At 39.8% G+C, this 12,523-nt stretch overlaps 1 protein-coding gene across 1 annotated transcript in view; it reads right to left on the minus strand.

Annotated features, from left to right (window-relative positions):
• Positions 1-12,523, minus strand: part of mrtfbb (myocardin related transcription factor Bb) — a 73,321-nt gene that overhangs the window by 22,279 nt on the left and 38,519 nt on the right. The window lies entirely within an intron of this gene.

Raw genomic sequence — 12,523 nt, forward strand, 5'->3', positions numbered from 1 at the left:
AGTCTTAAGCCACTGGAAAAAAAAACTAGGTCTGAATTTTCATCAAGTTTCTTATGATATCTGTCGAGATTTTTCTTTTATCCTGGATTGGAAACAAGCAAAAACGAACACCAAAAAAAAAAGCAGAGAAGAAACGCTCCTTGGCAGATCCTGTAATCAGGAGATCTGAAGAAAAACATACACAAGCTGGTTTGAAATCAACTCCACCCGCAGCAAAATGTCAGGCACCGACAAACATGATGATCAAACACCACAGGTTTATCTGACTGCCTGGTTTCTCCTGCTGCTTTGGCCAATGAGTTCTGCCTCCCCTCCTTTCTCTTCAAGTGCCCCCCCCCCCCATGTGTTCTAAGAAAAAGCAGCAATTTATAAACAAAGGTATTTAGATTCTTTAGTTTTTGTTGTTTTTTGCAAAATGTAGAATTGAAGTGCCTTTGATAAAATAAGATTCCTCACAGTCGCTGAAGCCACTCTCAGTCAGGAGGTCGTAAATATTTAAACACAAGGCTTCATCAAAACAACCCAGGTTAAACTCTTAATTTTCAGACTGTACACCGCTTTCTCCGTTCAGCACTCAGCAGTTAGTCCTCAGAGTCTGCAGCAGTGATTAACACTTATACAAGTAAAGCAGCCATGACTTGACTCGGACTGAAATTAAATGTCAGAACAATTTGAGAGGTGGTACATTGTCATTTGGCTAAAACTTCAACGCAGCCACCGAGGCTTCTGAGAGCTATCATCTGAGAGAAGCATGACGTTTGTTTTAAATAGATAACGGTTGAAGGGCTGATATAAAATCCCCCTGGGCTCAGTAGCTGAAAAGCTTATTAGCCCCTTTCTTCTTTTCCTATATAGCATTTAGTTTATAGCTGGTCGTGACGTTTCTCTTTTTTTTTCTTAACCAAAACTTGACACAAGAGTACATTTACTCTGATATTGAACGGCCTGACTGTAAAGGGTTTCTCAGCTTTAAATGATTTTTGCAGCCCGGTAGTTAGTAGCAAATATTAAAAACAACCCATACCACATATAATAGTCAAATGAAATAACAAGCTACAGAAAATTATTTAATGAAACGCAATTGTTTCCATATTCCAGTTATCTTTGATTCTGCAAATTCTAAAATATGGATTCAATCCACTTTGGATTTATTCATTCTTTATTTTCTGATGTCGGCGCTCCTTTAGGGATAGTATGATATATATGAGGGATTGCAGACCAGCTCTATATTGGGGTAAATTTATAGCTGTGATATCTAAAGTTGTCAGTTTCAATTCATCTCCACCAATCCAATAAAACTGAAAATATTGGACAGAGGGAATACAATACAGAGATGTCTGGTAAAAGCTAGGACAGAAAGAAAACAATAGCAAAATAAATCTCCATCTTGCTGCACTGAAATACCAATTTGACAGGAGCTCAGACGAATAAAAGCACAATGTAAATGGAAAAGTCTGAGCAGAGAAACTGAGCAGCTTGCCACGATGGTTCACAACCTGCCTGTGAAATGGAGAGGCAAAATCAAATGGTCATTAAAACATTTCTCAAAATGGTGAAGTACATTCATGATTTAAGAAGCGCAACACAGTACTACACCCTATGAATACTTGAGAAACATGAACTGAGTTGTTTCTGGCCACTTTTAGGGTGCAGGAGTTCCAAAAAAGCTTTGAAAACACAAATGTCTGTTTTGTTTAAGTTCATGTGGTGAACTTGTTCACTTACACCACAGCACCACAGCATTGAAGGAGCACATTTTGGAATTGTGTCCGTCCACTGTGTGTATGTTCAACAGTTTCTCTAATTTCAGTTTCTATCAACTCCAGAGGGACATATCTGGCTTTCTATCAGCTAAACGCAATAATACCACGACAAGCAAGTCAAAATTTGTATCTTTAAGCTGTTTGTGGCTTCATGTTTTCTCTCTGTTGTAGCCCCAGAAGTTCTTGGAGTTTAGGAGTAGCCCTCTATGACCTTTTGCTATAGAGTTTCTCCGTCATGTGCACGTGCGGTTGTAAATGTTGTGCTCTGCATGGGTTCTTCCTCATGTTTACATCGGCAGTTATCATTGTGTGAGGTACACTCTTAATGGCTCCCTGAAGTCCACATTTTCTACAATAAATGGCAGTTGAGAGGAAGGCACGAGTCTTGATTTCTATTGTGCATCGGCTCTAGAACCTACGTCATAACGTAGTTGTGTATTTGCTATGCCACAATGCCAGCCCAGAGTGGAAAAAATGTTGGTTTGTACTGTGCTCCCTCCACACAGGCATGCAACAATGACCATATACTGTATTGTTTCCCCCGCGCAACCCATTTTTCGGTGATGATGGGTTTAAAGGTGCAACGTTTGGCACATTTGTAAAACCGCCAGATCTGATCATGCGTCATCTGCCCATCTGCTGTCTAACATGTTTGAAACTGAATGATTCAGCGATGATTCAGATAAACATAGAAATGGTTGAAAGGGTATAAGTCCACCAATCTGCGGTGATTGGAATTGGCAGTGCACCACTTGGTACATGCATACAAATGCCAGATCTGACTACGCGTGTCATCTGCCATCTAGCACGCTTCGACCTGAATAACTCAGGAGGAACTCAAAATCATCTTGCAGACAGAAACGGCTGACAGGGAACTGACTTTAAGCTGCACCACAGGTTCGTGTGATGGAATCACATAACCAGTGAAGCAGGCACTGTCACAGCACCATGGCCCGTGAGCGATCTCTAAAAAACATAACTTGCAAGTATCTCAGTGTGATCACTGTAGCTGCTCCGCATATTTATAAGGCTGAAGTTGCGTATCATAGACCCAGCCAGTATATTTCAGCCGTAGAGGGAGAAGCCCATATGCTATAACTGCCTGCTGTAGCCGGAAACTGCTCAACAGTAAGACAATGAGCTGAAATGAGATATGAAGCTCTGTACAGCAGGAGGTCATGAAGCCGAAGGTGATAATTGTCTTGAGGTTCGACACTAAGAATAGAATCCCTGATATTATGCATTATTCTTTGATACATTGTTACTGCGGCGATTGTGTTGTAAATGGAAACAGCATGTGTCTATTTTAAATCAGCTCATTTGAATGTCTGCAGATCTGGATGATATTTGTAGATAATGACGGGCACACCTCAGACTTTCCCTCAAAGGTCAAATTTAGCCAATTTGATTTGAGCAAAGCCAAGTGTGTGTGTGTGTGTGTGTGTGCGTGCGTGCGTGCGTGTGTGTGTGAGAGTGCACTCCTGCCAAATTCTCCCAGAGTGCATGTTGGGGGGGATCAGCTTTGCTCCAGTTAAACGTGTGGGCTGAAAATAGTCCTGATCGAAGAATAGTGTTTCATATTACATTGCACAGGAGACCCGCATGCAGCCAAAGCTTTCTAGACTGAGGTGTTCTCTCTTCTCCTGAACAGCACACTCTTATCGTTTAGCAGTCAAGGTCATACTACTGCTACACAAAACAAGTCAAAGGCGAGATGAGTGAAATGCATAGATATGAGATGGTCTGCCCCACGGGAACCTCAAATGACATATTATTTTAATATCATTACTTCAGTCAATGAGCTGTTTTCACCGGTTTCTTCTGGTTTCATTGTCAGTCCATCTGTTAACCAGATTATGCAAAAATGACTGAATTCGATTTTTGTGGAAAGATGCATTGGGACTAAAGGACAAACCTGTTCAATTTTGGTGCAGATCAGGATGAAAGGATGGAGGAATTTTTCTTCACTTTCTTTAAACTGAAAGTTTTATTTGATCATTTTAGGCTGTATTACATACACCTATAAGAAGGGGAACACAACAGGCTTATTTCTATTACTTGTGGAACTATTGCAAAGATGTGCGCGATGGTTTTGTTTGGGATGTGCCTTTCTTTAACATTGCTTAAGTGCCACATTTTGACATTTTTATTCATTTTTCAGGAAATATTGAATGGACCTAAATTCAAAAATAATCACATATTTAATTGTATACTTTTGGTCTCTGTGGAGGTCTATACTCTCCCAGTACAACACTCCTAATTGTTAGTGCTCTTACTGATTTTTATTTTATTTCATTTTGTTTTTTGCTGGTATGATTTAATTCATAAACATATCAACCTTTACCTTGTTTGAATAAAGGTAATTATTTTTTCACAACTCTGAAAACCTTTGTCGTTCAGGCAACATAGTTTCTATTTTTTTTTTTGCAGCAGCAGCACCATCATTTATTTTTTCCTTATTAAAATCCACCATTCAACTATAACTTTCCCTCTTGTGATTTGAAAGCTGCTAAGAATAATGAACAAATCCACAAACATTATAAACATAGCATTTAGTGGGTTGGCTCACCTGGGAGCAGACTGGATGGACATTCAAACATTATTGCTACAGTCGAGTCGCAATTCTCTAGGATGCAAGCCAAGCTGGCAGCCCAGTGCTGGATATCTCTGTTGTGGCAGGTCCACAGTTTTTCCCTCCAAGCAGCTAATGTACCCAGCAAAAAAAAAGTATTACCCCCCCACTAGACCCACATATCTGGGTCCCTCAACCGTAATGCACTGCCTGCAGCAAGACCATTTTTTGAAAATCAAGGTGAGACTGGTCAGTGGCGTCTGAAAAAAACCTTCAGGTTGGTGAATCTGGAAATACTCTGAACAAAGATGCCACACAGGAACAACACCTATGCACTTTACATTAAAAATCATATTTGAAACCATCTGATGTGTCATGTTGGCAAAAAAAAAAAAAAAAACCCCAAAAAACATCAGTGTATTTCATAAAAGCAGCAATTTGTATTCATATGAGATTCAACCATGGTGCTGTATGGCATTAAGGTTTTTGAGATGTGCCATGGGATGTAAAACATACAGTAGTTATGCACTGAACGTGTATCATGGAGTGAGGACAAAAATCAGCAGCAGCGAACGCTTTCCTGCTTTAAACAGAAATCAGTGGGGAGGCAAGCGTTTACTCACAGTAGTCAGGAGGCACATTAGCCCCTGTGCAGCTCACGTCGGTGTGAAAGCTGTTTTGGAATTCATTCCATATATAATTCCTTATAATGCATTATCATGTGGAGCTCAAGGTTGTGTGAGTGTACACCTGGTTTTGGTGCTTATTCGACACCTTTTCTGGTATAAACAATAACCTTATCAGGACTCCTAGTCATCATGAGGACCAAAGACTGGTCCAAATGCAGTGCAATGTAATTTATGAGTTCCCTTGTTAAAGTTAGAGTCACACATCTGTTGTGTGTGTTTGTGCGTGTGTTTGTGTGTGTGAGAGAGAGTTTTTGTTCAACTATTACAACAGAATGATGAACTAGAGCTACAAAATATCCAACTAGTGAAGGAGAGGGATGTGTGATGTCAAGGATATAGGGGAAAAAATACTCAAACAGTGACCATTAGTGGCAAGGGGGTTGATACACATGGTTCCCCTGTGTTTTACATGAATTACCGTGAAACCTCATGTGTGATTGCAAGCGAGGGCCAGGGAGGGGAAGCAGGGGAGAAATTCAGGGACATGAACTGGCCAGAGAGAAATGAAGAGAGGGCTAAGGGACCCACTGATTTGGTCCGAAGCGAATAAGCGGAGCCTCTAATGGTGTCCTGAATAGGCTGTTAGGTGCCTACTGCCAGGCATCACTGCTTGCACTTGTCTCTGTGGTGCAGGCACACCTTACTTTCAGCAAGCATGCGAGACATTTCTGTTTCTCTAAGTCAAATGAAGGGTAGCTGCTGAAAATCACAGTATTTAGAATAAAAAGAGGATACTGGAGGGGTTCTTTCTAAAACACCTCTGTCTTTGTTCTTTTTCGTTATAATCCAACTCACTCTCTGGGTATTTGCATTTTGCATCTACCTTTTTTCCACAGTGGCAGTTCTTTAAAGTGATCTTTAGAACAAATTAGATGTCCAACAATTTTGACAGCAGGCGCACTAGCCTTTTGTCGAGTTTGTTTTCATCTCTCTTTTTCTTTTGAGGACAAAAAAAACATTCCAATTATTTCTATTGTTCTGATTGTAGCATGTTGACCAAATATTTGATGCAGACTTTTCTCCGTGTAATTTTTCTGGTAGATGACTTTTTCTAGAATATGAAAATATGATCAAGTTGCCACTTTAGTGATTAGACTTTCAGTTGATACTGATCTGATTTTTGTTTCTCTCAAATGGCACTATGATATATTCACGTGAACTGTGCAGAAAATATGACACTGATAATGGTAACATTGGTAATCAGACAGACGTTATCATCAATATGTGTCAGAGTATTTTGTCCCCTGTGCTGTGTTAACGTTATTTTCAGTGGGATATCGTGATTTCTGAACCACACTTAGCCTGTTGGAGCAGTTAATGGCTTTTCTAAGAGACATTTGACTGAAATACCAAAAAACTAAGACATTTCATCAGAAACAGGTATATCAATACCGATCGAATAACGTCTAAACGTGATATTGTGTTGTGGATTTTATTATCTGAAAAAACATTTGACAGGACAAATAAAAAAACAGAAAACCACTAAATGTAGCCATGGTAGCACAGATTTAAAATTAGCATTTAGACATGAAACAGAAGGAGATTCTAAACCAAACTTTCTGGGCAAATAATGAGCTTAAAGTAACTCGGACGCCAAGGGGATCAGCTTGCCAGAAACACAGGTCTCACCGTCCATGCTGAAACATACAAGAACAGGAAGACACCGCCGCCGCCGCCGCCGCCGCCGCCGCCGCCGCCGCCACCGAGTTCTCCTGCGACGCAGGATTTATGAAGTCAGGCAGCAGCAGCCCAAGAAATACTTTCCTTCACTATCAACAAACTTCTGAAATCCATGGACACACCTTTGCACATTTTCACTGTTAATAAATATAATTTCCTGAACAAAATCGATATATTCCATAACCAGTTGGCTGACTCATCCCCCCTTGCGCCCAAATTTGACTTCCTACTAACGAAAGTCCTGGAAAAAGTTGTTCCGACCTACAGCTTCAGTACATACATGTCATGACAATAATCCTTCCAAAAACAGCAGTGAAGACCAAGCTCGCTCTACTCTCTCACTTCAGCATCCTCTTCATTGTTCTGTAGCAGTCGTCAGGTCATGGAACACTCGTACACAGAGCAGGTCTATCTCATTCATGGTCATCCTGGCTATTTTTTCTGTTACCATGACAACATCTCTCCGCACTCCCCTGCCTCTTGATTGTGTGGAAAATGAACAAGAAGACAAAGGGAAAAATGTCAGACTTGCAGAAGGAGCGATTGAACAGAGACGAACTGTCACCAGTGACTGGCCTACTTTGTCTACAAATTACTTACAGGCTCAACTTGATGTGTTAGAAATGTTGCATATCTCACCAATTTTAGTCTCTGGGTTCTCGTCTATCTATAGTCATGGAAAAGTGTGTCACTGCATTTCATAGGCCAATCTTTCACTGTCATCCTACATTAATAAAGCCAGTCACATGGTATGAAACTCAGGTCTGGTAATAAAGATTCATTTGGAGGTGCCACCAAATCTTGACATTTCATGAAGTGCTATGCTGTCAGCAGCATTTTATGGGTCTTCCATGAATTTTTAGACAGAGGAGACGGGTCTATTTTTCCAGCATCTCTCAATACTTCATGTAAGAGTGATTTTATTTTTGAAACAATCACATGTGCATTCAGAAGCGCTCTTTCTGGATGTGAAAACATGCAAATGTAAACTCACAGCATTTTGAGCAAGTGAGACTTGATCAGCAGTCCTCAGCACCTGCTAGCCTGAGGAGGCTGGAGAATCGTCTGACCACAGAAAGGCACAGGATTGAGTCCTAAAATACAGAGATAAGTACACACTGTTGAACGTCTGGTTCCCTCGTCTAAAAGTCAAAGGGATTTTTTAACTGCCCTCAATAAGGTCTGTGGATTAGACTACGATACACTTGATGCTGCAATGTGTTCTTCTATGTCAGCAAATACTGCTGCCATGATAAATGGGATGATTGTGCTATTTCCTGAGTCATAAAATGTTCAGATTCTACGTTCGAGTGCATTTCGTTCTCCTACTAGCCGTAGAACAATGAGGTTCACAGAGAATCAAGAGAATCTGGAGATGAAAAGGAACCGCAAAGATGACGAAGAAGGTCATGTACATTTGTTGGTGTGACACACTTTGAAGTGCGGCACGTCACCAACTTGTACAGCTGTGAGGCCATGAAGTGTCACATGACAATGACAGACATTGCTACATACAACCTCTTTCATCCAAATCAGGTTGAGCTGCAAACATTTTATCTTCATGGCACTTTCCCTTTGAAACGATACCATTGGATTCGTTGAACATAAATGAACGGCGAGTAATGTTTCTGATGATTACCATATTGGCTCATAAATGCAAAACGGCTTATGTAACTGAACAGTACTTATTCATCGAGTGTTCTCCTAAAAACCTGTCTAAACTCCAGGATAATGGAGCATGATGCAGCAATGAACAGTGATATTTCAGGATAGGAAAGGTCAGCATGCTAATTGCAAGACTTCCCCATAGAAATGTTCATTACCATTTCATACCATCATATCTATTTTTGTTGCTGACAAAAGCCCCACTGTCAAAATGACGCGTCTTTATGATGTAGTTATACATATACTTGTCCACTGAAAGAAATCACTAAATATGACCTTATTCTGTAAATTGTACTTTTGAAATTTGACTCCTGTCAGGTTGTTCCACTCACTGACGATAAAAGCAATTGCTTTCAAAGAACAGATAAATATAGAGCCCTAATGAGCAGAATTAGACTGGAACACAGGCAGATAGAGAACATGACTGATTCAATTTTAGGGGAGATCAAATTCTTGTCAAAGTCAAGTCCAAGAACAAATATTCTGCCTTTCCATCTCTAAAGATAATTGCAATAACATCAAAGTTGCTTCAGTATTGTGACAGTACTAATGTAAATTGTAATCCAGTCAAACGATTTATTTGACATGATCTTTTATTCCATATAAAAGTGGTGGTAAAATCAAGGACTTTGATAACAAAGTTAACGGCTTAAAGTGAAAGTTCTACAAAAAAAAAAAAGATCATTTGTTTATCAATTACTCACTTTTGGCTGTCTTAAATTCATGAGGAATTTTTTCCCCCTGCGTGACTCCTTGGTGACTCCAAAATCCAGAAAACATGAGCATGTTAAAATCCTCGCTCTCCATTGGCTTCTAGCTTCCATCGTGTGGCTCACTTTTACAGAATTCTGGGTTCCTCCTTAAGGGGGGGAGGGGATTTATCATAAATTTCAGGCATAGATAAGTAAAAAAAATATATAAATTTTGGTAGAACTGTCAATTTATGGAAGGAATACAGATAAATTCCCCCTCTCATTATGAATATATTGTGTAAATTGATAGTAAGAACTTCTAATTTTGTTGCAAGTATCAAACAAAAACGTGAAATACCAGTTGATAACATCTATACAGGTTGTTCCCGGGTTTCTCTCAGGGCAGGCTCACTACTCTCTGCTCTTTTACTCAAACAGAAAGAGATGATATTAAAATTCCCCACTGTGAGAGCATTTAATTAGACTCTCTCTGACAGAGCTGAATTACAGCTCTCTCGTCTGCCCACCTGCTCCCACCCAAAGGATGGCACCGACTGAGCTGCGGTACTGAACTTTTGGTCGTGCAACCGCTCTGTATGGTATAGCACAAAATTTAGCTTTTACATGATTTCCTTACCTTTGCCAAGTCTACTGAGTTGACTAATGACATTCTGTTGTAGGTGCCGTACTAGCATGGGGAGCATGGGAGGACAATGTTGTGAAGCTACTCTTAAGCTGTGCACCCTTTTACATTTGTGTACTGTTCCTGCTTAAAAAATCCAATTCCAGAAGCTACAACCCTGTCATCATCAACTGCAGCAACCAGATAGAACTCATCACAGCCCGACATTTCAAAACATTCCCCCAGGCATTCCTGAGATATCACCTTATTGAGAATTGGGAAGGACATGAGGTCACAGTGACCTTTGCCCACCAAAATATTTTCAGTTCCTCCTTGAGTCCAAGTGGATGTTCGGGTTAAACTTCCTTGGAGACATTCTTGAGATTTTCTGTTAATGTGAATGGGACGGCTGGATGGACAATCCAAAAATAACAACAACTTCCAGCTGTGTGGAGCCATCGAATTCTGAAGGGATGATTAACTGTATATTTCAGGATTTAGCACAACTCCCCCTTTTAAAGACATATTTCTTAATCTGTAAAGACCAAATCTTATTTTTTTTTTATTAAGCCAAAGCTTTTATTCGAAATTAAAATAAGTGTGAAAATTTGACCTCATTGCGGGCATTTACCCCACAACGAATTATTAATGCTAACTTACTTCAGGGTTTTAGGACTCGTTCCTGCACCACTCTATCAGAGAAGACTTTATCAAGGAATAAATAAATCCAAGAGACACTCTACATCAGTACGTCTCTTACAAAACAAAGCCTATATATTTCAATTTGAGATTTAAATTAGTGGCAGTTGTTTTTCTGTACACATACAGTATATGTGGTACTTCCAAACCAAATAATGAAGCAGTGTAGAACTCAAGTTGTTGTTACTTCACCGTTGAAGAGGTAGTGACTCACTCTTTCACAAAGCATCAATAACACTGACAACCCTACTGTTTAAATGCCAACTGAACTGGTGATGGTTATCATTATCAAAACTATTGCACGTTTGATGCACATGCTTGTCATTAATTGTTTTACATTTCTAAAATGTACAACTTCATTGAAATGTCATCGTCCGGAGCGTATCGATCCTGATGAAACCACAGCACTTTCACTTTAAAGGAACTCTTTTAAGTTTCATCCTTGGGGACTTCACAAACTATTTATAGCAAACTTAAAAGATGCACAAAGACGAGACAAGCAAAAACTCCCCTGACAGCCAATTGTAAATAAAAGTAGCCTCCCATGGCTAAGATGATTCAACATCAAACAAAAAAAAAAAAGAGTGAGATTTCTCAAGTGGCAGATGGTAAGCCTCCTTCTACTAATCATAATTTTAGATAAAAGGTTCCCCTAAAAATAAATTGCCAACTATAGCTGTTTGCAGATCCAGGCTTGTCAAGGCCCTTCATCATCTGTTACTGTTTGTAAATGATCAGTAAATAATAGCTGAGGGAGCAAAGATGACACATTTTCTGTTGGATCATACGAACTGGAAATGCTCTGCATATAATTACAGAAATCTGAAGAGGTACTTGTGAGGTTAATTGAACTCTGCCGCTGTCACAATGTTTACATACAAAATAAATGTATAACTTACTAATTATTGATATTCAGCGAAATGAAACGAGTGAGAGAGGGCATAACGCTCACAAGCACACAGGTTGTTGGAAAAAAGGTCCACAGAGCTTGACAGTCACCTGCTCACATGGTCACATGATCACATAGCAGGTAAAAGTCATCAGCGCCACCGTGTCTTTAGAGTCAAGTAACAAGTCCTTAACATCCAAGTCCTGTGGAGTCTCAAGTCATCAAAATTATGATTATGCTTACTGATCAAAAGTAACAGCACACTCAAGAAGGCGCTAGAAGAAAACATTCCTTTTCTGTTCCTGTTTACACCAGCTCACATTACGTCCCTACGCTCCTTCCTGGTGTTTGACCTGCAGCTGTCTGTATTAAGTCGTGACCAGTGCCCTACGGATGTTTTCTTGCTAATAATTCAGAACAATGTGCATAGAGCAGAGCTGCGTTGTAAAGCTGTGCCAACTGCTGCGAAAACTCTGATAGGGTTTCATTAAGGTTAACGATGTGACGAGGATGACGAAACTCCATTTAATAGGATTATTGCTTACTCCACCTATGACCTTGACATTTCAAGAAAACACTGTTTACATGTCCGTGTTTTATTCAGACTGTTGTCTAAAATCAGGTTCACACTGGAATGTCACAGTTCATGTAAACACAGCCTCTGATTGGAGATGACTCCAGACCACCCCTCTACCTATCAGCCTCCACGAAGCAGTAGAGAACAGAACTCAAAATCATTTATATGCACGCATTTATCACCCAAAACCAAAACAAATAATACCAAATTAATTTCAACATTAAGAGTTCTTATAAATTGACAGACTATTCTCTGAGATAGAAAATCAATTTCCAAATGCAATCATGGTAAAAACAACAACAACAAAAGTGATTTCAAAACAACAAAGTAAGCAATTTCATTATCTATATTGCACTCTGGACAAAGACCAGAGGGGTAAATATCACAACCACCTTCCTCGGATTCAGCATTTCTGTAAAACACTCATGGATTCTTGATAGCAGGATCCAGCCGTTTTGCCAGTGGGTGACCCCTTTTGTTCCATTTGGATCAGGTGTTCCAGGACCATTTTCAGATTGATCACAATAATTAAAGGAATGTAAAGGTTATAATCAGAGCTATTACACACGGCTCCCGCCTTACTCGCTGTCATTGGCTCTCAACAAATACACACTGACACACACGCACTCTCTCTTCCCTCTGCCTCATTCACTCGTCAGGGTCTCTTCAACTTTG

The sequence above is a fragment of the Aulostomus chinensis genome, chromosome 18, assembly GCF_037954235.1.
Source record: "Aulostomus chinensis isolate RoL2024-O1b breed Wild chromosome 18, RoL_Achi_v1.0, whole genome shotgun sequence".
In the NCBI taxonomy this organism is placed as follows: Eukaryota; Metazoa; Chordata; class Actinopteri; order Syngnathiformes; family Aulostomidae; genus Aulostomus; species Aulostomus chinensis.